Raw genomic sequence first — 27,097 nt, 5'->3', positions numbered from 1 at the left:
GGAGTGGGGGGATCAGTCCGGGCTCCATTGTTGTTCAGGGATCCCCGAGTGCAGCAAACGAGAGAGTTCCTGGCTCGGAGAGGCCCCACTCAGAGGGAGTTGCTGGCCCAGGAGAGCTCCAACGGGCTCCTTTTGGAGCGCTGTTTGTAGGGCCCCAAGGGAGGGGCTGCAGTCACAGCAATGGTTCATCCTGGCCGCACTTGGCATCAACAGCTTTCTTTGGCAGTGTGAGAACAAGGATGTTGTGCCACTGAGGGAACACAAACAGTTCCCAGGGCTGCTCCTACAGCAACCAGGAGCTGGTTGGGCACAGCAGTGCCTGGAGCAGACAGTGTTTGTGCTGAGCTGCAGAGAAGCTGAGCCCAGGGGCTGTTGGCCAAGGCTGAGGCCCAAGGAGCATTTCTGAGCTGGCAGGGCGGCCTGAGAAGGGGAGGGGGGAATGCAGCAGCACAGGGCCCATGGAAGCAAGGGACCATTGTGACACTGTGGGGCCCTGTGAGACCAAGGTCTCATGGAACCATGGAGAGTCCATTAAGTTACTTCACAGCCTTGTGGAATTAAGGGGCCATTGTGACATCGAGGAGACTCATGGGATCATGGAGACCATTGTTACACTATGAGTCCCCACGGAATAAGCAAAGCATTGTGACTCTGTGTGGCCTCATGGAACCAGTGAGACTATTGTGATCCTGGGGGTCCCCACAATTGGATTTTACCAATATTACTGCACGGGACGTGCCTTGGTTTGTCTGGTCCTGCTGTTGAACCAACTAACAGCACCTGTGGTGTTTTCTCCCCAGAGATGCTATTTGGCTACTGGTGGGTCACAGCCGGGCATGTGGGGACAAGTCCGAGCATGCTCAAGCTCCAGTGCTTACGAGCTGGAGTTTTTTGGTAGAAGAGAGTCACTCCTCAGGCCTCCCTGAGCTGGAGTAAACTTTTAAGGTGATGGTGAAGAAAGGAGTCGGTCCTGATGAAGGATTTAATCCAGAGTTTTTATTCTGGGCCTCATGGCCCCTGAATGTAGTAACAGCTCCACCAGGACTTGCCCAGCTCATGGTCTGCTTGCCCTTTTAACCCGGGAGAGGGGGCAGGGGGGAGCCATGGACCACCAATCCAGGTACGAAGGGAGAGGGTCTCAGGTGAGAGGGACACCTGGATGGGCCAATGGCCCCCAAGTGGTGGAGAGCTTCCTTTGAACATGCCAATCACTCGATGCTCCCCTGGAATTTTTGGGTTGATAGACAGTGGCCAGCAGGAGTCAGAGTGGGGGAAAGGACAGGTGATTGACACCTGGGAAGGACAGGGGATTGACACCTGGGGAAGGACCTGGGTAACTGAGGCAAACCATGACATCACACCGCAACACTCCACAGAACCAAGAGGACCATTGTGATACTCTGGGGCCTTGTGAAACCAAGAGGCCTTCCTGACACTGCAGGGCTGCATGGAACCAAAGGGCCATTGTGACATTGTGGGGCCTCGTGTCATCAGTGGTCCATTGTGACACAGTGCAGCCAAAGGAGACCATTGTGACAGTGCAGGGCTGCACGGAACCAGAGCTCTAGGGTGACACAGAGTGGCCACTTGTCATCAATGGTCCATTGTGATACTGTGGAGCCAGAGGAGACCATTGTGAAACTGCAAACCCCCAGGGTCCAAAGGACCATTGTGAAATTGCAGGGCTCATGGAACAGAGGAGCCACGTGTCATTGTGGAACCACAGAGACCATTGTGACACTGCAAAGCCTCACGGAATCACTGGGACCACTGTGACACTGTTGGACCTTATGAAACCAGGGGCCACTGTGACATTGTGTGACCTCGTTGAACAAAGGGCCAGTGTGACACTGCAGGCCTTCTTGTAATCAAGTGGCCATTGTGACACTGCTGAAGTCCATGGAATCAAGGCATCATTGTGACACTGCGGGGCTCCATGGATCCAAGGCACCGTTGTGACTCTGCAAGGCCTCGTGGAACCCAAGTGTCATTGTGACACTATGGGGCCACATAAAACCAAAGGGACACCAAAACAGCTCTGTCTGGTTTGGCCTCCTGTGGACTGCCTGAGTGGTCCAAGTGACTTTGGCATGTTGAGGGTCACATCTTATCTCCTGCTGAAACACTGATGCTCCATGCTTTTCTTCCTATGGAAAAGAACTGTCCATCTCCTCCAGGCACCCATGGCCAGAACTGGGATTTCACCTCCAAATTTCCTTATATCCAGGGATTGTTCTAATAGGAGTACTGCCAGGACGAGTCTGTTGGACAGCAGTTTCACAAGGGTCACTTCCCATCTGTCCCCACAACTTTGGGGAAGGCTCCTTGCTCTTCTTCCTATGGGAAAGAACTGTCCTGCTTCTCCAGGCACCCATGGCCAGGACTGGGGTTCCACCTCTAAAATTCCTTAAATCCAAAGACTGCTCCCAAACAAAATCTGCCATTTCTGACAAGTCTGGCTGGCCTTGGCCTACTGAGGCTCTCACCTGCCTTCCAAACACTGGAGCTCTATGCTTTCCTTCCTATGGAAAAGAACTGTCCTTCTCGGCCAGGTGTCCATGGCCACAACTGGGGTTCCACCTCCCACATTCCCTATTGTGACAGACTGAAGGAGATTGTTGGCTCAAAACATTTCATGTGTGGGGGAAAAAAGTGCAGGTCCAGCCTTGCCCTGCTCTGGAACCCCAGCACTGCCCTGCCCTGCAACCCCAATCCCCCCAGAGCCTCTATCCCAGCCCAGCAGTGGCTGCCAGTCCCTGGCACAGCGCAGGCAATGTTCCACAGCCACCTCTGGAGCCCCCAGCCCAGCTCCTGAGTGACCAAATGAGCCCAAGTCTCACCTGGGGGAAGGGCCCAGCAAGACCAAGGGGTATTGAAGGCTGACCACAAGGCAAGCACACATCTTGACCCTGCAGCCTCTTAGAATTTCTGTCTGAACACCGCTGGAATCCAGGAGCTGGTAGCTCTGTGTGTGCTTCTCAGTATTTTTTTCATCTTTCTCTCTTTCTGTGTTGTCTTCTGTTTCTCTGTTCCTGCAAATTTTGATCAATATTAAATTGAACACGCTTAGAGTTTGTGAAGTTGAACGGGCCAAGTCAAGGCTTTGAGAAGTGTTTTTTGTTGATTGAATGTCTGTTGTAGTTTAACATGAGAAGAGTTTTAAAAAGTAATACAGAACTTTTTGTGTAACTGACAATCTGTAAAACCACTAAGATACTGAACACGCCTCTGTGAAACACAGATGTTAAAGATTAAAAAACCCAGGAACAACCTCTTTCTTTTTCACTCAACCAAGAACCAGCAGGCCCCAGCCCTGGCTCCCATCTGAACGAAACCAAACCAAGCAGCCCTGCCCCGGGCCGAGCCCCTTCCCCCCTCCCCAGGCCACCCCCCCATGGGCCCCATTCTGACCCAACCAAACCCCAACAACGACCAAACTGGGAAACAAAAGAGCCTACAAGACCCTAACCAGAACAAAGCCAGCCACTGCTATTTAAATCTTACCATCAAGTCCCCCTCCCCTAACCAAAAACCCCTACAACCTGCAACCAATAAAAAATAACCCAACAACTAAAATGAAACACAAAAAAAGCCAAAAACCAACCACAAAACTAATCCTAACACAACCCAACCACAACTTCCACCACAGATTACCGGCAGGTCAGGTGTTAGTCCTTTCAATACTTCAATCCTCCCTCAAGTAAAAGAAAAAAGCAAAGTACAAGTATATAAAAAAACAGTATAAACCCATCAAAGTCAGTAAAGAAGAAATTAAATCCCAAATGAAAAAGCTGAAGAATACCTTAATCTTAAAATGAAAATCCTTTTATAAACTATAAAGAAAAAACTCTTTTTTATAGGAAATAAAATTACAAAAAATAAAAATATTCAAGTTAATATCAAACAAAAACCTCCATACTAAAATAAAAAAATGTTAAAATAACTGTAATTTCATAAAATTTTAAACAGAAAAAAAAGTAATTCAGTACCCACAAGAGAAGATCTCTATTCCCAGAGATAAAAATAGTTTTAAAAGTAATAAAAACTTTTGCCTTTAAAGAGCTAATCTTTAAAACAATAATACATAAGTTACCATGGACCATCAACAATCTGTAAAAAAGCTTATAGCAATAAAATCAACTTCACAATAACAAAGTTCCCCAGACAACTGTTATCCATGACAAAATTAAGAGCCACAAAAACCCTATTTTTTCTGTTGTAAAAAAATCTCCATAACCTTAAGAAGAAAACTTTCTCTCCCTAGAGAGAAAGAAACTAGAAATTTTATTTCTCTACACTGTTAGTAAAAAAAATAGGTTGAAAAGAAAGCGTTTTAAAGAATGTATTTTAATTCTTACTACCTTTTACCTTTTAGTTACTTTCATTAAAATTTTCTTTATACCCTCTTCAAATTTTAAGCCTACTTTACCTTTCTTGTAAACCTATCTCACAACAAAATAAATACATAAATAGTTAACCAACATTAAAAGCCACCACACTCATCAATACATTAATTAAGAAATCTCAAAATTACAAAAATCTTAAATTAACAAACCAAAACAACTACAATGTAATAAGAAAACTTTTGCCAAAGTTTCTCTGATTTTCTAAAGTTCACGGTAAAGGCTGTTTGGTTGTTTTGAGCTCCTGAGAATCTCTTGTAAATATTTATGCATTGCATCCAACTCAGAGTACGCAAATAATCATAATGCCTTTTAAATGTCTCATTGAGATAATTTTTCCAGTGGATAAGGGTAAGAGCTTGTCTGTCCTGGTTGGCACAGCCCAGGCAGGGCTTTCCCAGCCACATTCCACACTCCATTGCCCAGCTGGAGCCCCTGGTGCCTCTGAGTTCTGCTGGCCCAGCCCCAGGGACGCTCTCCTTGTCTGCCCATTCCCCCACGGTCTCTGGGCAGGGATGGCCTCAGTGGGGGCTGCTGACATCCTCAGCAACTTGGAAGCTGCTGCTGGATTTTACTGCTGCAGAGGCTTGCTCAGCCTTCAGCTCTTCAGTGCAGGAATTGAGTGTCCCAGGGCTCGTTAACATTCAGAAGACCTTAACAAGCCAGGCCTCTGGGGATAATTCCATTTAAGTGTTCAAATCATTTGTGGTTGATTAGACAGATTTTAGATTTGTATTCAAACTGAATATAGTCTATTAAAAAAGACAATGAGAAAATGTTTTTTAGGTCCTGTTTAGGTTTTTTTTTTTTTCCCGATCATAAATTGGTATGTGCAATCTCCAACTGACACTGAATCCAAGCACCTCCTCATGCACTTTGAATACACATGAAAATCAAGACTGTCCATGGCTGACAATCAGTCAGACTCTGTCCCTACCGCCACCCCACCATTTCCCCCATCCAAGCCCTGGCACTCAGAGCAGCCTTGTGCAAATCTGAGCTCCCTCCAGCCCAGGCTGCACCTGCAGGTTTCAGCTCCTTGGCTCCAACTCCCACCTGCTTTCCTTGGAGAAGGAGCTGCCAGAGACATGGAGGGATGTTCATTGATTGTCAGCCAACAAAGCCAAGGGAAGGCACAGCTGCATCAAATGCAAAAGTCATTACTCTGTTAGGTATTAAATTCGCTTTCCACAGCTGACAGTCTCAGAGCAATGGAAACGACCTTCTGTGCCCAGCACAGATCCCAAGGTCACCCCAATCCTCCCTGCCCCAATTCTGCCCAGATTTGCTCTTTGCACAGGCAAGTCACACACTGAATTCAGGAGCGCCCTCCATGCCCAGAGGGAGGAAAAGAGGGAAAGTGGATGAAGAGCTCTCCTGTGCAGAGCCAAGGCCCAAGTGCCCCTGCATTGGGAACCACAACTCATCAGGTTTGTGTCCTTTGGGGTCAGGGCCTGCTGGCACTCAGAGGCACAGAAAGGTTTCTGGCCAACAAACATAAGGTGAACATTTGCAAAGTTTAATAACCATCACAGCTCTTCCCTCAGCTCTCTGTGATGTCCCTGCAGCATCTGAAATGTCCCCCAACCCCCAGGGATTCCCATACAGGAACTGCTTCAGACAAAGATATAAGAAAAGGTAATTCTGTGATAGAAACACAATTAAGGTGATGATTACTTATATATTTATTTGAACTTCAGAAATATCGGGCAACATCCTGCAGCCCAAAGTATGAAACCAGTCAATTGAGAGGCACTTGAATGACTAGAGAGCACCTGGAGGAGAAAATCTGGGTGCACTAGGAAGTATAGAGATCCAGCTGCTCTAAATGAAGAGATGTCCTTAGACATAGCCATTTCAACAAGAGAGCTGCAAACACCTGAAGGAAGAGGGAGAGAACATAACAAACAGAATATTGGTGACACCAGTAGAAGGCAAGACCAGTATTTCTTCTCCTGGCATCAGTGCACATGCAGGAAATTACTGTTCCTTCTAGGAAAATTTTGCCATTCCTTAAAAGTTCTCAAGTGACCCAGATAATAAAGATTAGCTTGTATATTATTAAACTAACAGGTATTAAAACCTGTGCCCCTAACAGGTATTAAAACCTGTGCCCCTTTCCAGGCAGATATCAGTTGTGTGCCCATGAACAGGCAGTGCCCTGAGGTGCCCAGCTGGGATTAGATCTCTCAGAGAGCACCTGAGGGAGAGCAGAGCACCTTGCAAGCTGCAGGTCCCTGACAGACCTGCAGGGCTCTTGTCCCATCAACATCTGCTCTGCTCCAGTTTGAAACAGGGCCCAGCATGGTGCTGGGATCATCAGAGAGCTGAGGTGTGTGCTGGAATTCAGTGCCCTCCCCATCCCGCAGCAGCCCTGCATTTCCCTGCTCCAGCCTTGGTCTCCAGCACAGCCATGGAGGCTCTTTGGGCTCCTGACTGTTCCTGCAGCCCCCAAGGGCAGCTGAGCTCTGCCTGTGGCACAGTCAGCCCTGGCCAGCGCAGGCCATGCTCAGCAATTGCTTGTGTGTGCCTGGCCTTGCTGTCAGCCCCGGCAGCGGCTGTGTGGCCCCTTGGTGGCCCTGTGCTGGCCCAGCCATGGTGGCCCAGTCCCTGTGCAGGCCCAGCCCAGGCCAGGAGCATTGCGGCTGGGAACGGCCCCTGTGCCGTGGTGCCCACAGCAGCCTTGGGGCTCTGTGCCCCATGGCCTCCCTGCTGGGCAGCCTCTGCCAGCTCCTGCACAGCCCCTGGCACCTGTGGGCCTGCACAGACAGCCCTGGCCCTGGCTCTGCCGGCCTCTGGGCCAGCAGAGAGGCCGGCCAGGGCTGGCCATGGCCGGGAACAGGCCCTGAGCCCCGCAGGAGGATGGAGCTGGGCCACAGCCAAACTCAGCCCAGGCCAAAGCTGGGCTCAGCAGCCAGGGCTGCCAAGGGCTGGGGACAGAGGCTGGCACTAACAAATGTGCTGGGCCCCCTCCCTGCTCTGTCCATGCCCCCAAGGGCACAGAGCAGCCTCCTCTCTGGGGCACTTGCCTGTTTTCAATGCCTGGCACAGGCGCTGGCCCTGCCCCACAAGGCCTGGCCTGAGTCCTGCCCCTGCATGATCAGCCAGGCTGAGATGGACACTGATGGTTTCTGCGGCAGGCTCTCTGAGCCCAGCCCAGCTCCCTGCAAGCTCTGCCAGCTGCCCTGAGCTCTGGGCAGCACCAAGGGCCTCTCCCCAGCCCAGCCCAGCCGGCTCTGGCCCCACAGCTCTGCTCAGGCCAGGCTGCTCTGGCCACTGGCCCCACGGCCTCAGCCCCTGCCAAGGGCACAGCAGCAGCTGCAGCTCACACAGGACTCAGCCCCAGCCATGGGGGAAGGTGCTGAACCAAGGCCAAAGGAGGCTCCCTGGCTGCCCTGCTCCCCTCTGGCTGAGGTGCTGAGAGCTCTGCAGCCCCTGCTGCCATCCCATGTGCCCAGGGCAGCACAAGAGCCCCGGCCTTGGGGCCCTCAAGAGCTGCTCCTGCTTCAGGCCCAGGGCCCACCCCAAAGCTGGGGCAGCCACAAAGCTGTGCCCATTGCTGTTCATTGCTTCTCTGGTGGGGATGGATCCTCAGCCACTTGGAGGTTGCTGATGAATTTTACTCTTCCAGAGGCCTCTTCTTTCTTGAGCTCTTCATTTCAGGAATTCTGTAACAAAGGCTCATAAACATCTGTTTAAATACCCAAACAAGAAAAGTCTCTGGGAATAATCTAAGTTTTCCATTCTTCTGTGGTTAATTAGACAGATTTCAGAAATGTATTCAAATTTAATATACTATACTGAAAAAATGCAGATATCTGTTTTATGGTGTTTAGTTTTCCTGTTTATAGATTGATGTCAGCAGTGTCCAATTGATATTGATCCCCAGCACCTCCTAATGCAATCTGAATAGATATGAAAATAAAGACACTTCATGGCTGACAATCAATCACATTTTGTCCCCACCCACTCCCCACCATTTCCCTCATCCAACCCCTGGCACTCCTATGGATCAGGAATGGTGTGGCCAGCAGAACCAGGGCATTGATTCTTTCCCTGTGCTCAGCACTGGTTGAGCAGCATCTCGAGTGCTGTGTCCAGTTCTGGACCCCCCAATTTAGGAAGGACATGGTGAGGCTGGATCACGTCCAGAGAAGGGCAACAAGGCTGGTAAGGGATCTGAAGCAGAGGTCCTGTGAGTAGCAGTGACGGAGCTGTGGTTGTTTATCCTGGAGAAGAGGAGGCTCAGGGGAGACCTCATCACTCTCTACAGCTCTCTGACAGGAGGGTGCAGCCAGGTGGGGGTTGGGCTCTTTTCCCTGGAAACAGGGACAGGACAAGAGGACGCAGCTTTAAACTGCACCAGGGGAGATTTAGGCTGGACATTAGGAAATATTCTTTACAAGAAATGTGCTTGGGCATTGGAATGGGCTGCCCAGGGAGGTAGGTGAGTCACCCTCCCTGCAAGTGTTTAAGGAAAGACTGGATGTGCCATTCAGTGCCATGGTCTGGGTGACAAGGTGGTGTTGGGTCCCAGGCTGGACTTGATTCTCTCCAAGGTCCTTTCCAGCCTGGTTGATTCTCTAATGATTGTGACACTGCAGGGCCCTAGGGTAGCAAGGGGCCATTGTGACATTGCATGGTCTGGTGGCACTAAGAGGACCATGGTGACACTGTGTACGACATGGCACCACAGAGCCAAGGGGCCATTGTGACACTATGGGGCTGAATTGAAGCAAGGAGTCCATTGTGACAGTCTGGGTCCTGGTGGAACCACAGAGGTCACTGTGACACTGCGGGGCCTTGTTGAACCAAGGGGCCATTGTGCCACTGTGGAACCAAGGAGACCTTTGGGAGAGGCTGGGGACAATGGAATCAAGGGGCCATTGCTCCACTGCAAGGACTCTGGGAACTGAGGGAACAATTGTGACACTGCGGTGCCCCATGGAACCAAGGGGCCAGTATGGGTCCTCAGCGACACAAGGAATGAAGGAAATATGTTTGATACCGTTCTGGCCCTTAGGACCAAGAGGCCATTGTGACACCGTGGAACCAAGGAGAGCATTGCTGCACTGCCAGACCGCATAGAACCAAGGATCCATTGTGACATTGCAGGTCCTTGGGGGACTATGGCGCCATTGTGACACTGTGGGGCCCAAGGAACCAAGGGACTTTGTGACACCGGGAGGTCCCATGGAACCAAAGGGACATTGTGACACGGAGAGGCCTCATGGAATCATGGAGACCATTGTGACACTCTAGGGTTGTATGGAACCAAGGTAATAACCAATTGGCCAAGAGTGTTGATCTGCTGGAGGGCAGGAGGGCTCTGCACAGGGCCCTGGACAGGCTGGATCCAGGGACCAAATCCAACAAGGTGAGGTTGAACAAGTCCAAGTGCCAGGTCCTGCACTTTGGCCACAACAACCCCTGCAGTGCCACAGGCTGGGGACAGAGTGGCTGGACAGCAGCCAGGCAGAAAGGGACCTGCAGGGACTGAGGGACAGCAGGCTGGACATGAGGCAGCAGTGTGCCCAGGTGGCCAAGAAGGCCAATGGCTCCTGGCCTGGATCAGGAATGGTGTGGCCAGCAGGAGCAGGGCAGTGATTCTTCCCCTGTGCTCAGCACTGTTTGGGCAGCACCTCAAGTGCTGTGTCCAGTTCTGGGACCCCCAATTTGGGAAGGACCTGGCAGGGCTGGAACATGTCCAGAGAAGGGCAACAAGGCTGGTGAGGGGTCTGAAACACAAATCCTATGAGGAGTGGCTGAGGGAGCTGGGGTTGTTTTTCCTGGAGAAGAGGAGGCAGGGGACACAAGGCGGTGTCAGGGCACAGGTTGGACTTGATGATGTCCAAGGTGTTTTCCAGCATTCCTGATTTTGGGATTCTCTGAAACCACCCTTGGAGCAGTTGCACGATGAGCCCTGGGCCTCCTCTTCAGAAGCTCCAGCAGCCCAGGTGCCTCAGCTCCTCCTGCCAGCCCCAAAGCCCATCCTGTCAGTCCTGCAGAGCCTCTGCAGCTCCTCCTCATTGCCCAGAACAGGGAGCCCCACAGGCAGACACAGGCCCAGATGTGCCCCCCTGGCCTGTGGTGCCTCTGGCAAGGGAGCAGCACGAGGCACTGCAGGAGCCTGCAGACAATTCCTGCAGCACTTGGAGGATGGTCCTGCAGCCCAAGGGACGTTCCCATGGTGCCAAGTCAGGAAAAGCAATGGGGAGTGGGGGCAGAGAGGAAAGGGCAAAGAGGAATGGCTGTTTGTAGGGCAGGGAACACGGGTGGGCAAGAGGAAGAAATTTGTAGCAGGAAGAATAAAGAAAGCAAAGGTGAAGCAAAGGAAATGCTTCTGGCAGTTTGGGGGTGGCTGCCAGGCAGCCCTGGCTCTGAGCAACAGCATCTGCAGTGGAACAGGAATCTCCCAGCTAATGGGAAGAAACTTTCTGGCTGACTGCAGAGGGCAGGACAAAGCTGAGTGGTTTCCCTGATGTTCCCCAGCCCTTGCTGGCCCCAGGGGCTGATGGCATTTGTGCTCCCTCAGGTTCATGTCCCCACAGCAACAGCATGGGGGTGCTCCTGTCTGCTCTGTGCAATGCAAACAGGGGCTCCTGTGCCAGTGCTGCCGTGTCTGTGCCTGCAAGGATGCGGCACCTCTGTGAGCTGGGGGAGAGGCCAGGGCTGCAGAGGGGGGATGTTGTTGGTAGCTCCATGAGGATGCTCTGGGACGCTGCCCTGGGCTGTGCAGCGCACTGGGGATGGATCAGCCCCTGCTCTGCTGCTCCTTCCCGTCTCCCCCAGGGCCCTTGCAGAGCCCCAGCCATGCTGTTTGCCCCCAGCCTGCCCACGGCCAGCCTGGGGCTGCTCACCCTGGGGCTTTTCTGTGCTGAGCATTGGCCTGGGTGTGTTCTTGAGAGAGCCTGGGCAAGGAGCCTGGAGCCCCCAGGGCCTGGCCTGAGGCGTCAGCGCTGCCCCAGCAGTGCCCATGGCCTGTCCCTGCTGCAGCCCTGGCACTGCCACCCCCAGAACTGTGCCCGGCCCCGAGAGCACTCAGGCCCTGCCGCAACACCAGGGCCAGCAGGGCAGCGGGGCAGGGCCACGGCAGCAGCACTGGCAACACCAAGTGCTGCTGCTGCTGGGCACAGCTGCTGGGCCAGCACTGATCTGCCCCCAGCTCTGCACACAGACATTGCTGCTGCAGCTCCAGAGATGGCAACAAAAGGGCATCTCTGCAGAAAACTCTGCTGGGAGTTAATTTAAAGGCTTCAAGAGGGCAACCCCACACTGACTCAGTGTGTGGGCACAGGGCAGGTGAAGAGAAACAAAATGAGAAATGGCAAAAACAATGACATTTCTTTATGGACAATATGAAAAAAGTAAAACAAAGAAAAGCATCTCCACAAGGAAATCAAGAAGAAGTATCAAATATGAATTTTATTACAAGTGATTTTCAGAAATTGGCCAGCAGTTTAGTATTCCTGAAAGCATCCAGTCATGAGTCTCCTCACTTCAGCCTTGAGCTCCTGGCTCCTCAGGCTGTAGATGAGGGGTTCATGGCTGGAGGCACCACCAAGTACAGAACTGACAAGGACAGATCCAGGGATGGGGAGGAGATGGAGGGGGGCTTCAGGTCGGCAAATGTGCCAGTACTGATAAACAAGGACACCACAACCAGGTGAGGGAGGCAGGTGGAAAAGGCTTTGTGCCTCCCCTGCTCAGAGGGGATCCTCAGCACAACCCTGAAGATCTGCACATAGGAGAAAACAATGAACACAAAACAACCAAATGCTAAACAAGCACTAAAAGCAATGAACCCAAGTTCCCTGAAGTAGTATTTGGAGCAGGAGAGCTTGAGGATGTGGGGGATTTCACAGAAGAACTGGTCCAGGACGTTGCCATGGCACAGGGGCAGGGAAAATGTATTGGCTGTGTGCATGAGAGCATTGAGAAAGGCACTGGCCCAGGCAGCTGCTGCCATGTGGGCACAAGCTCTGCTGCCCAGGAGGGTCCCGTGGTGCAGGGATTTGCAGATGGACATGTAGTGGTCATAGCACATGATGGTCAGGAGGCAAAGCTCTGCTGAGATGAAGAATAAAAAGGAAAACGCCTGTGCAGCACATCCTTTGTAGGAGATGGTCGTGGTGTCCCAGAGGGAATTGTGCATGGCTTTGGGGACAGTGGTGCAGATGGAGCCCAGGTGGCTGAGGGCCAGGTTGAGCAGGAAGAAGAACATGGGCGTGTGCAGGTGGTGGCCGCAGGCTACGGCACTGATGATGAGGCCGTTGCCCAGGAGGGCAGCCAGGGAGATGCCCAGCAAGAGGCAGAAGTGCAGGAGCTGCCACGTGTCTGCCAATGCCAGCAGGAGGAAGTGGCTGATGGAGCTGCTGTTGGACATTTGAAGTGTCTTGGCATGGGCATCTGTAAAAAAAGTAATAATGGAATAGTTGGGTTTGGAGAGGACTTTTAATATCCCAGCACAGCCTGGGGACACTTTCCCCCCTCTGTCTGCCCAGGGCTCTTCTGCCTGGACGTGTCCCTGCCAGCAGCTGCTTCCCTGTGCCCAGGGCTGGGCCCTGCCAGTGCGGCCAGAGCCCAGCCCAGCCCTGGGGGCTCAGCTCTGCCCTGCAGACCCCTTCCAGCTCTGGCACTGCCCAGGAGCATCTCTGGCTCTGCAGGCTCTGATGGCAACCCTGAGCAGGCTGGAAAAGTGACACTGATTCTGCCTTTAAGGTGCACTGTGGTGATTGCTGTCACTGCCTGGTTTGTTCAGATTTGAGAAAATTGTTTTTATTTTTCTTCACCTGAACTGAGAGATTAATATCTACATGCAATTTCGGATCCAGGCAACCCACAGCAGTAGATTAAAAAAGCAGGATTTTCCCTTTTATCCAGCCCCTGACTAGCTGTGTTAGCTGTATAATCTACTTGTAAATGTTCGGCAGTTAAATGTTATGCTGGGAGCAATCCTGAACAATGCAGCATCCTCTTCACACATGGAGAACTATTCCAAGCCTTACCAGCTGTCTTCTTCCACCCAGATCTTGTCCCCCAGTGCTGGGAGCAGCTCCCCGGGCCAGCTGAGAGCTGTCCCTGGCAGGCAGCAGAGTCCCTGCCCCAGCACAGCGCCCTGGGCTGCAGGAGCCTGCTCTGCAGGACAGCCCTGGGCACCCCTGGCTGCTCTGCACAAGAGAGAATCAGAGAATGTACTCACAGGGTCTGTAGGCATTGGGATGTTCCAGCTTTAGGGGATGGCTCCAGGAGCTGCAGCTGCATTGTCCTGCACGCACAGGTTCCTGTGCCAAGGGCTGGCAGTGATTTTGCCCCAGGCACTTCTCAGCACCTTCCCAGTCCTGACTGATTGAAGCTCTCTGTGCCTCTGGGCTGTGCCCAGGGTGGCTGCAGGCAGTGCCCCAGCCCTGCCGGGCTGGCAGAAGAGCTGCTTATCAAGAGAAATGTGCTTTTGAAACTCTTCTTGCTTACCAGCAGCTGCCTCTGTGCCAGGAGCCCAGCCCAGCTCAGCAGCACAGACACAGCACAAGGACTTGAATGACCCTCTGGGGCTTTGTGCTCAGGCCCTGAACATCAGTCCCTCAGAGGCAGCTGAAGAAACCTCTCCAGAACTCCAAGTCAGAATCCAACTCCAAAGTTTCTTGGACTTTTAATGGGTCCCACTGAGGGACACGACTCAGGAAGTGTCCCCAGGCCCCAGGCAGAGCAGAGAACTGGAGGCAGTGATGACAGGTGGGGACCAATAGAAGCCAAGTCTCGGTGCCCTGGGACACAGCAGCAGGGTCTGTGCCACCAAGGGCTGGGAGGAGACACCTTGTCCTGAGGCCCTGGGGCCTCCTGGCACAGCCCGAGCCAGGCTGGGCACTGCCAGCCCCTTGTCCTGCCCTCAGCATCCCCCGCTAGCCCACATCCCAGTGGCCTCAAGGATCTGCTGGAAGGAGTCCCTGGGGAACCTTGCTCAGCAATGGCCCTGGGGGGCTCCTGAATGCTCCCAGGGACTGCAGGTTTTTCAAAGGACTTTTGGTTTGGCTTTTGCCTTGGAGTCTCTGAGAGGTTTGTGCAATCATGGCTTCCAATTATCTGCTGTCATTAGTTCCTGGAGAGGCTTTGTCAGTAACAACACTCAGTGGGGTCATTAATGCTTCAAGGTACTTCAGTTTTTTAAGGTCCTTGGTGTTTCCCTTTTGATAGAGACTCTGTGAGAGGTTTGTGCAATCATGGCCCCAATTATCTGCTTTAAGGGGTCCCTTGAGAGTTTTGTACTGACACTCAGTGGGGCTCAGTAATGCTTTGCGATACTCAAGGTTCTTAAAGTAGTTTGAATTTTCCTTTTCACACTGAGCCTTTGAGAAGTTTTTGTGCCATCCTGGCTTCCAATTCTCTCCTCCAAAGAGTCCATGAGGAGCCTGTGTTGGGGATGGACCTCAGTGGGTCCCATTCATGCTTTGAGACACTTTGGGGTTTCCTTCTGACTCTGACTCCTGGACAGGTTTGTGCAATCTCCTCTCAGGCCCTGAGGTTCCAGAGCTCAGCTCCAAATGCGCCATGGGGCTTATTAGCATCAAGCAAGTCCTGACAAACCATGGCTCTGCCTTGATTTCCCTCTGCTCTAGTGCTGTTCATCAGGAAGTTTTCCTGCTGCAGGAATATTTCAAAGATTTTCAAGTAAATATGTATTCCTATTTTCAAGGATGTCTTTTATTATTTTTCTTAGTACACAAGAGGTGATTGCAGCATTCTGTGACTGATATTGATCCAGGGACTCTCCTAAGGAGGTCTGGCCTGTTCAGAGAAGCTGTTCCTTGAGTACTGATCCAGTGTCAACAACCTTGCTCCACATTCCCCATCCCCATCCAGTCTCTCCTCACTCACTTGGGATCTGCTTTGCTTGGAAATCTGACTGCACACAGCCAAAGAGGGGTTTTGTCTTTTTAATGCTTTGAAGCAATCTAAAACTCTTGAGTTTCTCTGTTGAAAACATAGACCCTCCTCAAGTCTGTGCCAAGCCCAAGGTGCCACCAAGGTGCCACCAAGGCCACTCCAGGCCTGCCCTAGGCCAGCTGTGAGGGTGGATCATCATCCCAACCTGCACTGGGCATTGCAAAAAGCGAAATTCTGCCAAATTTGATGTTGATTTCTGGTAGGGTCCGGATACCCCCCTACCCCAGGGACAATATTTTCTAAAATGTCCTTGTTGATCACACCAGAAACATTTTTTTAGGCCCTGTAAATGTTGCTGGGGCCCCTTAAAGGGGGAATTGCATGGCCACTAGGTCTCTGTAACTCCTTGCCCAATGGCCTGGGCTTGTAGGGCCACTACGTGTTCTGTGGTCCTGAGGCAATTACAGCCTCAATCATCTGCAGGAGTGTGGGTTCTGGCTCTAGTGGAAGGGCACTTTCTTACATTCCAGGTTGGCACTGGCTACCCCCAATGAGTTGAATAATTCATTTTGAGTCTTTTCATCCCAGACTTGTTTCTCTAGTGCCTCTTTAAGGCAATCAATAAATTTCATGCAGGGCTCTCCGGGTTCTTGTCTTATGTTTACATAGTCCAAACTGAGGGTGCTTCCATCCGGTACCTGGATTAAAGCTTTCAAAGCCATCTCTTTTATATCATCCAATATTTCTCTGGGGATACCTGCTGTTTGATCATCTGGCAGGCTGTGTTGTCCTTCTCCAGCTAGATGGCTGATGGTCAATTGCGCCCTTGCCTCATTATTAGCATAGTCTGCTGTTAATTGATTTAATAAACACTTCCATCCCCCTTCCAACAGGGTATATTCTGTAGGTGACAGCAACATGGTCATAATATATTTTAAATCGTAGGGAGTTAAGACATGTGCTGTAATGATTGGCCCTCATTAGGCCATTAAAATAAGGTGAGTCCCTCCCATGGTCTTTAGCTGCCCTGTGCAAGCCCAGGGCACCAGGAATATTTCTGTCTGTTCTGGCATGTCCTGACCCCCAGGAGAGCACTGACTTTGACCGTCAGGAGAGCACTGACTTTGACCCTCATTCCTGGAGAAATTTTCCTAGAATTCAAGATAGATTACAATCCACAAAAGTGTGAAATAGATTATAGAGAGTAGTGTAGGTGTATCACTTGGTGAGAAATTTACAGTTTGGGATTTTTAGTATGTTGTGGATGGAAGCAAGATGGAGGGCACAGGGTGTTGTCCTGGGTTTCTTCTTCATGCTCCTTCTTCCTTCTTCTTCTTGGGTTTGGATGGCATTTTGTAACTGGGCAGAAAAGTCCACATTGTGGGCTCTTTGGGATCAGGTATTGTGTTAAAAGGGAAATAACTTCAGTTCTTAATTGGATAGTTTAGTCTTAAAAGACCTTGTAACAAGAGATTGTAAGCCATTTTGTGCCTTCTAATGAAAAGCTGCTGAACCCACAGTAGTGAGAATGTTTTACTGATAAGAAATAATAAACACTTGAGTCCGAACATGAACTACTGTCTCAAGTGCCTTCAATCTAGACCCAGAGAAACCAACAATTGGGACCCCCTACACTGCCCTACACATATCCTTGATTTCCCTGTAAACCAATGGCTGATACCTGGGATTCTGCCCCCTTCCTTCATAACATACCAGGGCAACAAGGATTTTCGAGACTACTTGCCAATCTCCTTCCTTAATTGCTTCCTTCCGGATCCTTTCCCAGGAATCTTCCAGGGTTGAGGGGCAAGGTAGTTCTGGGGAGTCCAAACTGTCTTTTGCGGCGAAGAATAACGTGGAGCAGAAACACTTGGATTAGAAATAGTGTGAGAGCCAGGCTTAGTATCTTTTACCATGGGGGTTATATTGTTGCTGGAGGGTGAGGCAGCGGGTGCCACCATTTTGTCAGGTGTTGGGGAGGAAGGGCTTTGGTTGAGGATAGCGGACTTTCAGGGTGGAGTTCTGGAGGAATGGCCCAGGGTGGAAAGGATGATTGACGATGGGAGCATGGGGTGCAGTTACAGGGGTGGAGTCTGGAGGTTGGTTCAGGGCAGAAGGGAACGTTGTGGTAGCAGGAAGTGGAGGAGCCAAGATGGTGGGACAACGGTCGGGCTCCTGAGCCAAATTCAGGCTCAGGAGCCTGAATCTTGGGTTTCCAGGGCCTGACAGCGTGGCCATTGCCATCTTGGACCATCATGGAAGGTCCGAGAAAGGCAGGTTTCAGGGGAGGTCTTGGCTTAGGAGTGACTGACAGTTTTTCACTCACTGCTTGCTGGTGAAGGGTCTTAAGGATATTGTGGAAGATGGGGAGCATATGGGGTGCTATGGAGTCCCTTTTGTTTGAAAGGTTGTACAATTTAACTCCCACTGAGTCCCAAAATTCAGTGGTGTGGATTTCATCAGCAGAGGTGACTGGGAAAATTTGTAATGATTCACCTCACAATTGATTTTAATTCACTCTTTGAAAATATTCTGTCATGATCAGTGAGAATTAGCTTAAAGCGTCCATATAAGCTCCTTTCTACTTTGGACATAGGACCACGCATTTTTCTCCTTCCCTGCCTTGGGGGAAACAGCCACCAATATGCCCCAAATCAGTTATGGGATGTGGATCCATATTTAAAAAACACCGTGGCAAAATGGACAACAAATGTCCTGCATTTTCCCAAACCCACCTGCAATCCCTCACAGGAGGAAACTGTCATCATCCCCACCAATGCTGGCTAAGGTCCCTTGAAGTGATGGGAAATCCACCGGGCCAGGCACAATCCACAATCCCAGGGAGCACTGGCCTACCTCTCAGCTAACCCCAGCTGACGTAACTGAATGTCAGGGTCCCTGCTCAGGGGCCAAATGTCACAGTGAGGGTGGCTGCGACAAACCTCTCTGGTTCCCTGACCTAAGAGTGAAGTTGGCAAAAGTGAAAAGGAGCAGGTTCAATGGAGTTGCCCAAAAAGAACTTCAATAATGGGGTGAAAAACGAAAAACATGGAGAAGTCAAGACCAGTATGAGGGACAGGATCCAAAGACCTGAGACAAAGTAACAATATATACAGCTGGGGGTAGAACACTCTAGAACAATAACCATATAGGGGCGTAGAACTTGGACAAGTTAGCATAACAACACTAAAGGCTTATTGGGGAACTCTCAAGCTCACCCTAAATCAAACAAAGGATTCCCAGGGCTAGAAACTCACACTTGCTTCTACCAGGACAAAATCTGGCTGACTCTGAGTTACAGCCAAGCTAACTCCCACACTGCTACTTTGCACCAGCCCCTTGGGACCATGGAGCCCAACAGAGCCACAGTGATGTCCTTGGTTCCACAAGGCTCCACAGTGTCACAATGGTCCCTTGGATCCATGGTACTCTGCAGTGTCACAATGGCCCCTTCATTTCACAAGGCCACCAAGTATCACATTGGTCTCCATAGGAAGGAAGCCACGAGGCCCCCATGTTTCAGCACCTGGTGAACAGCAGCCACCAGAGGCCAAGGCAAGCCTGACCTGTCTGTCCTGACAGATTTGCTTGGAGCAACCCTTGGATATTCAAAATTATGAATGTGGAATCCTAATTTCAGACATTTGTACCTGGAGAAGGAGGATTTTTTCCACAAAAAGAAAAGCATAAAACCTTTTCCAGTGTTTGGAAAACAGGTCAGTACTGGCACTCAGGAGTCACAAACCAGCCAGACCTGACTGTCCTGGCAGCTTTTCTCTGGCAGCAATCCTTGGATACACAGAATTTTGGAGGTGGAATCCTAATTTTGGCCATGGATACCTGGAAAAGATGGACAGTTCTTTTCCATACAAAGGAAAGCCCAGAGCCCCAGTGTTTCAGGGGCAGATGGGAGTGGCCTTCAACATTCCAAGGACAGCCAGACCTGTCAGGTGACTCCTGGGAGGCCAAGGCAGCCAGACCTATTTTGTGTTCTCTTGATTCCATAGGGCCCTGCAGTGTCACAATGGCTCTATGCTTCCATCAGGTCGAGCAACATCACAGTGGTTCTCTTGCTTCCATGATGTCCTGTGGCATCATAATGGCCCCTTGGTTACACAATTCCTTAAGTATCTTAATGGTCTCCATGGTTCCAAAAGGACCCACAGTGTCATAATGGTCTTTGTGTTCCATGAAGCTCCACTCTGTCACCATGGCCCCTTGGTTCTGTTGGGGCCCAGTAGTGCAACAACGATCCCCTTGGTTCCACAACTTCCCACAGTGTCACAATGACCCCTTCCCTCCATGAGGCCCTGCAGGGTCACAATGGCCTTTGGTTCTGTGGGGCCCCACAGTGTCACAATGATTCCATGGGGCCTTGTGTGCCACAATGGTCTCCATGGATCCATGGTGCCCCAAAGAATGACAACAGCCCTTTGGCTCCACGAGGCCCTGAAATGCAACAATGGCCTCTTGGTTCCACAAAGCCCTGCTGCTTCACACTGGCCCCTTGGGACCATGCGGCCCAACAGAACCACAATAATTGGTTCTGTGAGGCTCCACAGTGTCACAATGGTCGCTTGGATTCATGGTACTGTGCAGTGTCACAATGGCCCTGCATTTCACAAGACCCCAAAGTGTCACAATGGTCTCCATGGTTCCTCAAGACCCTACAGTGTCACAATGATCCCCTTGGTTCCACAAGTTCCTACAGTGTAATAATGCCCTTTGGCTCCACAATGCCCCACAGTGTCTCAGTGGTCTCCACAGGAAGAAAACAGCCGAGCCCCAGGAGCAGATGAGAGGCAGTCACCAGAGGTCAAGGCTAGCCAGACTTGACTGTGTTGGCAGATTTTGTGTGGGAGAAAGCCTTGGATATAGGGAATTTTAGAGGTGGAATCCTACTTTAACCCATGGGAGGTAAGACAAGAAAGATAGTTCTTTTCCATAGGAAGGAAAGCATGGAGCCCAGTGCTTCACAGTCAGATGGGAAGTGGCCCTTGACATGTCAAATTCAGCGGGACCTGTCAGACAGGCCCGAGGAGGCCAAACCAGGCAGACCTGTTCCATGTTCTGCTGATATCATGGGTCCCCACACCATCACAATGGTCTCCTTGATTCCATGAAGGCTCACAATGTCACAATGGCTTCTTGGTTTCATGGGCCCCAACAGAGTCACAGTGGTCCCTTGGCTCCATGCGGCCCTGCTGTGTCAAAATGGCTCCTTGTTTCTATGGGCCCCACAGTTTGATCATTGACCTTTGCTTCCACAGGGCCCCTGAACTGCACAATGATTTCCTTGATTCCATGAAGTTCCACAGACCCACCATAGTTTCCTTGGACCTGCATTGTCACAAGTGACCCTTGGTTTCATGAGGTTCCGTAGTGTCACCGTGGTCGCTGTCAGAGGCTGGATGAGATTGATGTCCCGAGACACCTTGGGATGCTTGGAATGCCCGTGTGGGGCCAGGGCCGGGTCAGGCCTTGGTTTGTGGTGGGACAGAGCCCCGCCCCCAGCCCTGTCAGAGCTGTCAATCGCACAGGAGGGGTGGTGCTATCCCAGCTGTGATTGGCAGCAGAGCAGATGTTGATGGGACAGGAGCCCTGAGGGGCTGTCAGGGACCTGCAGCTTGCAAGGTGCTCTGCTCTCCCTCAGGTGCTCTCGGAGAGATTCAATCCCAGCTGGACACCTCAGGGCACAAGTAGCACTGCCTGTTCATGGGCACACAGCTGATGTCTGCCTGGAAAGGGGCACAGGTTTTAATACCTGTTGCTTTCATAATATACCAGAAAATATTTCTTAGCTGGATTACTTGAGTACTTATAAGAAATGGCAAAGTTTTCCCACCAGGAACAGGAGTTTCCTGGATCTCATGGATTCTTCTACTGATGGCAGGAGAAAAAATACTGATCTTCCCCTCTACCTTTGCCAGCAACATTCAGTCTAGTATTTCACGGCCCTCTTCCTTTAGGTGTTTCCAGCTCTCGTGGTTAAATGGCCATGTCTAAGGACATCTCTTCATTCGGAGCAGCTGGATCCATGCCCTTCCCCTTGCTCCCAGATTTCCTCCTGCAGCTGTTCTCTGGTTATTCCAATGTGTCTCCCTTGACTGGCTTCATGCTTGGAGCTTCAGGGAGTTGCCCAATCTTTCAGAAGTTTAAATACCTTCTTAGTCAGCATCTCTAGTTGTCTTTTTATCTTTTATATCACCTCTTCCTATGTCTTTGTCTAAAATCCTTCCCGTATGGCAATCCCTTGTGGATGGTGGACATGTCAGATGTTGCTGTCACAAGAAGCTCAGGGAAGGGTTTTCATGTTTATTCAATTTATTAAATTTTATCATGTTCACATTTTTTATGTTGGCCATGAAGAGAAACCTTTCTGTACCTCTGAGTTTCACCAGTTCCTGGTCCCTCAAAGGACACAAACCTGATGAGTTGTGGTTCCCACTCCAGTGGCTGCACTTGGACCTCCCTCCATAGCCAGAGCAGAGCTCCCTTGTCCCAGAAAGTCCCTGGCAATGCAGGGATGAAGGAAACAGGACAGACTGTGGGGATCAGGGGCAGGGCAGGGGCAGGGCAGAGCCAGGGAGGAGAATGACTTTTGCATTTGATGCAGCTGTGCCTTCCCTTGGCTTTGTTGGCTGGCAAGAAATGAACATCCCTCTGTGTCTCGGGCAGCTCCTTCTCCAAGGAAAGCAGGTGGGAGTTGGAGCCAAGGAGCTGAAAGCTGCAGGTGCAGCCTGGGCTGGAGGGAGCTCAGATTTGCACAAGGCTGCTCTGAGTGCCAGGGCTTGGATGGGGGAAATGGTGGGGTGGGGGTATGGACAGGGTCTGATTGATTGTCAGCCATGAAGGGTCTTGATTTTCATATCTATTCAAACTGCATGAGGAGTTACTTGGATTCAATGCCAATTGGAGGTTGCACATATCAATGTATTAACAGGGAAAAAAAACCTAAACAGGACCTAAAAAATTGCTTTCTGACTATGCTTTAAATAGAATACATTCAATTTGAATACACTCCTGAAATCCATCTAACTAACCACAAAGTATTAAAATATTTAAATAAATTGTCCCCAGAGATTAGCTTGTTAAGGTGCTCTGAATGTTTATGAGCCCTGGGACACTCAATTCCTGCACTGAAGAGCTGAAGCTGAACAAGCCTCTGCAGCAGTGAAATCCAGCAGCAGCCTCCAAGTTGCTGAGGATGTCAGCAGCCCCCACTGAGGCCATCCCTGCCCAGAGACCATGGGGGAATGGGCAGACAAGGAGAGCGTCCCTGGGGCTGGGCCAGCAGAACTCAGAGGCACCAGCGGCTCCAGCTGGGAAACGGAGTGTGGAATGTGGCTGGGAAAGCCCTGCCTGGGCTGTGCCAAGCAGGAGAGACAAAGCCCTGACTCCCATCCTCCAAACAACTCTCTCAGTGAGACTTTAAAAAGAATTACAGTTGTTTGTCTTTTCTGAGTTGGATGTACTAGAGAAATACTCAGAAGTGATCCTGAAGAGCTCAAAACAACAAAACAGCCTTTACTGGCAATTTTAGAAAATCAGAGAAAATTAACAAATGGTTTAATACCACATCCAATCTGCAGAAAACACTTCTCAAAGCATTAATTTGGCCCATTCAACTTCACAAACTCTAAGCGTGTTCAATTTTAATTTACTCAAATTTTCCAAGAGGACATATAAAGTAGAAGTAGACACAGAGAGAGAGAATGAGAAGTAATAAACATACGGAGAAGCACACACACAGCTACCAGCTCCTGGATTCCAGCAGTGCTCAGACAGAAATTCCAAGAGGAGGTGGGGTCAAGATGTGGTAAGCCTTCAATACCCCTTGGTCTTCCTGGGCCCTTTTCTCCAGGTGGACTTGGGCTCATTTGGTCACTCAGGAGCTGGGCTGGGGGCTGCAGAGGTGGCTGTGGAGCATTGCCTGTGCTGTGCCAGGGACTGGCAGCCACTGCTGGGCTGGAATAGAGGCTCTAGGGGGATTGTGGTTGCAGGGCAGGGCAGTGCTGGGGTTCCAGAGCAGGGCTGATCCCCCACTCCTCCAGGCTCAACCCTTCACCCACTGGGGAGATGCCAAAGCATCCACAGGGAGCATTTCCTGCCCTCAGGGGAATTTCTCACAGGTGCCTTGCACTGACTCTTTGTGTCTGTGTGCACACAGGAGTGCCTGTGCTTGGGAAATGTGGCAGAAATGCTGCTCTCTGAGGAGTTGGAGTACCTTAGGTAGCTGAGTCAGTCAGGCCTGTAAGTGAGGTCACGAGGTCTAAGCAAAGTTAAATGTTTCTAAGAGTTCTTCTTTTGCTAAGTTGTTATTTTTAATATAAGTTATTAGCTAATTAAGTACTGCTAAGTGTTATTCCCCTGTTAAATTGAAAAGTCATAGATTTTAAGTTAGGTTAAATACTGTTAAGGACTGTTCTTTTGCTAAATTGTGAAATTGAAAGTATCAGTTAAGGTTAAGGTACAAGTCCAGTGCTGTTAAGTTTGAGCTCTGTTCAGCTTTTAGGCCGTATTCCTTTTATCCTTGCCCTCACTGTCCTGCTGTCACACACACACAGGGACAGTTCTCAGTTCATTTCTGGTTTGATTGCCTGGATTTGGTTTGGTTTTGTTGTTGCTTTGTTTCCTTGCTGTGCCTGAAGTGTCCAGTTAGGAGCAGAATGACTCTTGCCAAGGAACTTTATGGTGCTGTTGCTTAATTTTTTGCTGATCCCTTGATGAGGATTTTTTCAATGCTCTCAGCCCCTCGTTGTTAGCAGGGTGAAGGAGCCCTGGCCCAGGCTCTGGCCCTGGGGGACACGGGGATGCTGCCAGGGTGTCCCTGTCCCCCTGTCCCACCCCCCATGGCCCTGGCCCCGGCCCCCTGTCCCTGTGTCAGGCTGTGGGGTCAATCTCGTGGAACATCCTCTGGGGGAGGCTGCAGTGCCAGGGGCAGAGGCACGCGGGGGTACAGGGGACCCTGCTGTGCACGAGCAGCGTTGGACTGCTCTGGGGAAATGTGAGGGGGGTTGGGGCAAAGTGACCTCCCCTGTGATGTCACACAGCCCTTTGTGATGTCACACAAGCCCTGTGACATCATGTAGCCAACTCAATGATGCCACACAGCTCCTGTGATGTCACACAGCCACCTGTGATGTCACAGAGCATCCTGTGATGTCACACAGCCCATGTGATGTCACAGAGTCAGGTCTATGATGTCACCCTGTTATGTCATACAGCAGTGCTGTGATGTTGTAGAAGGCTGTGATGTCACAAAATCACCCTGTGATGTCACAATCTGTTCCGTGATGTCACAGCCTGCTCTATGGTGTTACACAGCCACCCGGTGATGTCATAACCAATGCTCTGATGCCACAGAGCCACCCCCCATGATGGCAGAGTTTGCTGTATGGCCTCATATCCTACTTTGTGATGTCACAGCCAGTTCTGTGATGTCACAACTCCTTCAGTGGTGTCCCAAAACCCTCAAGAACTCAGTTAGATTGAAACACTGAAGTTTCTTATACTTTGAAGAGATCCCTGTCAGGGACACAACTGAGAAAGTGTCTTCAGGTTACAGTCACTGGAGGCAGTGATGACAGCTGGGGACAAACAAGGCAAAGGTGTCTCTGGTGCTGAGCAAACCTGGATGTGTTTCACTAATGCAAAAGGCCAAGGCCTGAGCCCCAGCCCCTGGCAAGGCACATCCTGTCCCTCCCTCATTGCTCAGGGCTCTTCCCAGGATGTGAGGATGTGCAATGCCAAGGGCAGGACCATGGGGTGGCCCCTGCCAGGCTGGTGGGCAGGGAGAAGGAGGCAATGAGGCCCCAGGCCTGCAAGGGTCACTTGTCTCCTGCTCCTGGCCTCAGGCCCAGGCCCAGCAGCCATGGCCAAAGTGCTGCCCAAGTTGGCTCTGTCAGGGCCTTTCTTCTCCCAGGCAGGTTTAGGACACACAACATGGAGAAGCCAGAGCCCACTCTCAGCTTTGCACAGTCTTCCAGAAGAATCCTGTGTGTGAAGCAGCCTGGGAACAGGTTTAGTGTCAGGGGAGGGGAACTCAGAGCCTTTTTCTGCCTTGTGGGCTGAGGCTCTGCATTTCCAATGGCCCTGCAGCTGCCAATGGGGCCTTTTTGGCTCAGCTGAGAACAGTTCTGCTGAGAGTCTGTCCTAAACCTGCTTTTCCTGCAAATGTGCCCAATGAATCCTCATTTTTTGCAGCCCCAGGTGTTGTGTGAACACAGGTATGACAAATGAAGAATGGAACAGCTCTGCTGGAGGGGAGTTATCTTCTTCTTGTTTTGGATTTCTTTTTGTTTTCTTTTTTTGTTGTTTGTTTGTTTGATTTGGGGTTTTTGTTCTTTGTTTTGTTTTGGCTTCTTTTTTTGTTTTGGTTGTTTGTTTGTTTCTTTGAGTGATGGGCTTTTTTGTTTTCATATGGTTTTGTTTGATTTTTTGGTCAGTTTTCTTTGACTTTTTGGGTTTTTTAGGCAACTCCCCCTGTCAGCTGTGGGCAGAGCTCTGTAACTGTGTCTGATACTTGTCTGTGGCACTGTGCAGGTGGCCAGGGGGACCTTCCCCGAGCTGTGTGCAGAGGAATCCACATCAGCCCAGGCCGGGCTGGGCAGTGGCCGCTCAGTTCCATGGACTGGATACGGCTCTGGACGCTTCCCTTGGAGCGTCTGCAGGGAGGGAACGCTGGGGCTGTCACTGCTGGGGTGTCACACACAGGGGAACGCTGGGGCTGTCACTGCTGGGGTGTCACACACAGGGGAACGCTGCGGCTGTCACCGCTGGGGTGTCACACACAGGAGAACGCTGGGGCTGCCCTGCTCCTGCCCTGTCCCCAACAGCTCTGCCAGTGCCTCGAGAGGACACAAAGGCTGAGCCAAAGGGTGACAGTTGCAGAAGGGGCTGAGCTGGGAGGGACCCATTGGGATCACTGAGTCACAGAATCAAAGAATTACTGGGTTGGAAGAGATCTTCAAGATCCGTCCTAAGGACGTGATTCGTGTAGGTTCTTTTTCACTGATCTCAGGGTGCAAAAACTGACACGACAAGGGGATTTGCAGTAAAATCAAAATACATGTACTTTTATTAAATAGCCATAGAGAAGATGCGTTAGAGAGAGGGGAATGAAGAAAGGGAAAAGAATAAGGAAAAGAAAAAGAAGAGAGGGAGGGCAAGGAGGTATATAGCTACCAGACATGCGGATGACAAAGTCCCTCGAAGTCCGGTTGACGAAGAGGCCTGTCGTCTTCACGTCAGGGGAGATCTCAAAGGTATCAGTCAGGTCTAACCTTTTTTATAGTCCTTTTGAAATGGGGGAAGGGGACCCATTTCAAAATAGTCTATTGATAAGGGGTACAAGGAGTCCATCAGTAGTCCATCAGGAACAGGTGTCGTCAGCAGCAGGTGTCGTAGGCAGGAATCATTGTCTTCTCGGTCCAGTGGTCGCTTGCAAAACTTGCTCCGGTCCCCACGCATACCTTCCCTCACCCTACGGTGGGGATTTCAGTCTTAGTCCTTTTGGGGAAAGAGGGGAACTTTTCCATGTAGGGGTCGTACATCTCAGTCCTTGAGGGGAGAACCTTCTCCCATCTCAGTCCATCTGTCATGGTGGTTGATGTACGGTGAATGGAGGGTCCTTTTGTGGTGACCTCCGGGAAGGTCATTCCAGAGAGAAAGTCCAGCCAAGTCAGAAGGGTGGAGAAATTCCAGCACTAGCGTTGCTAGGTGATGCAGGCGAAGGAGAGCACACTGCCCCTTCTTGGGTGCAGTGTTCCATGAGTTGAGCAAACACACCCGTAGGCAATAATCTGGCTTGG

Source organism: Passer domesticus, chromosome 18, assembly GCF_036417665.1.
Source record: "Passer domesticus isolate bPasDom1 chromosome 18, bPasDom1.hap1, whole genome shotgun sequence".
Taxonomy (NCBI): Eukaryota; Metazoa; Chordata; class Aves; order Passeriformes; family Passeridae; genus Passer; species Passer domesticus.
The sequence above is the reverse complement of the archived record's forward strand: the minus strand, read 5'-3'. Positions refer to the sequence as shown.